This window comes from Amia ocellicauda (assembly GCF_036373705.1).
Source record: "Amia ocellicauda isolate fAmiCal2 chromosome 11 unlocalized genomic scaffold, fAmiCal2.hap1 SUPER_11_unloc_1, whole genome shotgun sequence".
Taxonomy (NCBI): domain Eukaryota; kingdom Metazoa; phylum Chordata; class Actinopteri; order Amiiformes; family Amiidae; genus Amia; species Amia ocellicauda.
In genome coordinates, this window is record NW_027102659.1 from 807,591 (window position 1) to 811,445 (window position 3,855).

Sequence of the window (3,855 nt, forward strand, 5' to 3'; positions counted from 1 at the left end):
TACAAGGTTTTTTATTCAACTTCAGGAGAGCAGATACCCCTTTTTAGACATTTGAGAAAAGTATAACATACACAACAATTTTTTCTACGGTCCAGACAAAAAGAAATCAGATGATTGGTTACTTGATCTATATCAACAAATATACCTGTTTCTTTATCTTGTAGGCACACACCTCAGTTACATATGTAAATAAAACAACAATATGACCTATTTTAAAAGTAAACAGAGGTGTATTAAACATGCTCAGTAAAAGGTCATACAGATGTTGATGAAATGGCCTAATATCATTCTTGGCCCCCTTGAGCGCTTCATCCCAGTGTTCGTACCCCCCGGTCTTTGTTACAGCAGCCATTAACTTTTCCAGGTTTGAAAGTTGATCCTCATCGATGGTTAAATCTGTAGAGAAAAGGCTCGCGTTGGCTACTTTTCTGTCAAGCACATGGTGTAATAGCGCTCTCAGGTTAGCTGCAGAGTGTTGATGACAGAACCAGTTGCAGAAGCAGTCCAGAACATTCCCCATGTTCAAAGTCCCTTAGTTCAGGTCAGAGTCTGAATCAGTGGCGTAGATGTCGAATTCTTCGTCGCTGCCCCCAGCTTTAACTTCTTTACGGAAGAAATAAGCTTTTAGCTTGCCAGCGGTTTTTCTACTCGGCTCATCCAGGTCATTGAGCAGCTGCCCAAGTTTCTCTATTATAAACGGCTCCTTTTTCAGCTCCAGCAAAATCTCATCTATGATTTTCTGGACTTGTCCCGCAGTGACATGTATGTGGGAGTAAGACAGCGCCTTGATTAGTGCCGGTTTCAGCCACGGTTTGTTCAGTCTTCTGTAAAACACGTTGAAATAGAACAGGAAATAGTAACGGTCTGGTTCAAACAAACAACTGTGTCTCAACTGACTGGGGTGATTCACTTCACACCCCCGACAGACTTCTTTCAGAGCTTGGTCGATGAGAGCACTCAGAATATACACCAGGGTGCTTTTAACCACTCTGCTTACTTGGTCACATACCCCGGGCATAAATCCTGCGTCTTCATCACGCCCCCGGGACAGTCCGATGCTCATTGGGTCGCCTGGTGGTTTGTGGGGTGTTTCTCCATCCATTGGACTGACCCCCTGCTGAGACGCACAGACGGTAGACAATTCGGCAAAATCGAGGACCTCCATGAGCTCCAGAGGCTGGGGATCCCCGAGACTCATTTGGACATCCATCGCACCGCATGTTGTTTCGTCCTGAGGGACCGGGGTCTGAGGTCTTGGAGAGTAACCGCAGTCAAAGGGTTCCAGAGTGTATACAAAATCTGGGGAATAGAACCAGGGGTGATCCCGGGTTTGAAGAGGCCTGTAGAGCCTGTCGACGTCCGCAGCTTTCAGGTAAGACATTCTCTTTAATTTTCAACCATGATTGAATTGTTGCGCCTTTTATCCTATCTCTTCACTACGTCACGACACACCGCCCTCTTAGAAGAGAGTAGCCCCTGAGCCGTCAGACCCCCCTCCAAAACCCCACACGTCGTCTGTTTTATCATCGTCGTCGTCATTGAAGGGGGATATATAATCCATAATCCAGCATTTTCTCCTTCTAACCAAATCCAGTTGCGAACATTTGGTCAAGATGTCAAAACCATCATTTATACAGTTTATGACCTCTTTCAAGAACGGCCAGTCCACGGCGTCAAACATAATTTCAGTAACCTGTTTTTCTGGATCCTCCACACCCCCTTCAATAGGGTTTGTAATCAGGGTACTGCTAAACAAAACCTTACGATCTGTAGTTAGAGATAGACTCTTCACCACTCTACCGTAGTTCTGCAAGCTTTCCCATTCACACCTTTCAAAACCCTGAGTCGGAGACTCCATTTCGCATTCTCTTGGACCCTCTTGCAAGCCTTCTAGAGTCTTATCCACAAGCCCCAGATCTCTCCAGGCCATCACCTTCAACCAGTCCTCATAAGAGTATTCAATTACCGTCTCAAAAGGTTCCAACGTACCCTCCTTCTCTCCCAAAGCAAAAAGCTCCACTCCAACATAGCTGGGATACCTTTTAAAGCGGTAACCCCGTCGAGCCCCCCAGAACAACACCCAGGAGCGTTCAATCTTCAAAATGGTGATTACAGGAACCCTTGCCCGGGATTGTTTCTTGCGGGGTTTCATGTTGATGTCGCTGGACATGTTGAAGAAGCGGGATGTTTCTGATGCTGAGAATTAAAGAGGTATTGCCTAAAAGCAGCGCGGGTTCTTAAATAGAGAGGAGAGTTTCGGGGCGTTGCCTTCAGAGGGGTGGGGGTATTTATGGGTGGCCTTGATGTTCAGGGTTTTATGGGTGTACACTTTCTGACGGATATGACGTAGGAATAATTAAGGAAATAACTCTACCTAAAATCACGCCCCCCAATTATGACGTAGGAATATTAATAAGCTTAGGGCATACGTCATAACAAATAGGCCGCGCCCAAAAAACCCTACTATCTACTCTTATGTAGTTGAAGGCGCAGTATAGCTCTGATAGTCTGGTGGTCTTTTAATTAAAATCTGATGATGATGATGATGATGATGATATTGTTGTTGTTGTTGTTGTTGTTCTTGTTGTCGTCGTAGTCGCCGTCATTATTATTGTTAAAGTAAAGCAGTAGTTAGATTTGTTGCTACCGTAAGGTGTAGAAGGCACAATAGCTCTGTGATTGTCTGATGGTGGCACAAGACGAGCAGCAACTGTTTGAACAAGCCATTGAGCATCACCTTGTTGGGAAAAGTGTAAGTCTTGTCATAGCTCAGGGCGTTCTTCCTTTGAAAGAGTTTCCAAAGTGTCCTGATGTGCCCTTGAGCAATGCAAAATAGGTCAGTGAAAATAGAAACCTTTATCTCACAGGCTGGCCCACGGGAAACGCCTGTGTGCGTTTTACCAGCCGGCTTCGATGGGAGCCATTCGAAACACCAGGACGGGTCGGTTTCCGTAGTGTAGTGGCTATCACGTTCGCCTCACACGCGAAAGGTCCCCGGTTCGAAACCGGGCGGAAACAACCCGCGGTGCATGCGTGCCAGTGCTGTGTTACCCGTCCCCATCTCTCTGCCCCGAGGCTGGCCGTCGTTTTCTCTTGCTCGGAGTGGCAAGAAATCCTGACCTTGAGAACAAACGATCGCAGAAGGGTAGCTTTGCGAGGCGCTGGAACTGACACTTTTAAAATCGATACATGTTGTTGCTGTTACAATACGACCGTAGCAGGATCGGCGACATTGCTGTTACTCTTATGTAGTTGAAGGCGCAGTATAGCTCTGATAGTCTGGTGGTGACGGAAGACCACCAGCCGTTTGAACAAGCCATTCAGCATCACCTTGTTGGGCTAAGTGCAGGCACTGTCTGAGCGCAGGGCGTCCTGCCTTTGAAAGAGTTATCGAAGTGTCCCGAAATCGGTGCACTCAGAGCGTCCGTCCGTCGACAGGTTGAAATTGTTAACGCTCGTGTAGCCACTTTTAATTAAAATCTAATGATAATGATGATGATGATGATGATGTTGTTGTTCTTGTTGATGTTGTTGTTGTTCTTGTTGTTCTTGTTGTCGTCGTAGTCGCCGTCATTATTATTGTTAAAGTAAAGCAGTAGTTAGATTTGTTGCTACCGTAAGGTGTAGAAGGCACAATAGCTCTGTGATTGTCTGATGGTGGCACAAGACGAGCAGCAGCTGTTTGAACAAGCCATTGAGCATCACCTTGTTGGGGTAAGTGTAAGTCTTGTCATAGCTCAGGACGTTCTTCCTTTGAAAGAGTTTCCAAAGTGTCCTGATGTGCCCTTGAGCAATGCAAAATAGGTCAGTGAAAATAGAAACCTTTATCTCACAGGCTGGCCCACGGGAAACGCC

The 3,855-nt window shown here is 46.1% G+C and overlaps 1 non-coding gene across 1 annotated transcript; it reads left to right on the top strand.

Moving 5' to 3' along the window:
- Positions 1-2,945: 2,945 nt before the first annotated feature.
- Positions 2,946-3,018, top strand: trnav-cac (transfer RNA valine (anticodon CAC)). The gene has a single exon. It is a non-coding gene; the product is annotated as a tRNA-Val (tRNA).
- Positions 3,019-3,855: the final 837 nt, after the last annotated feature.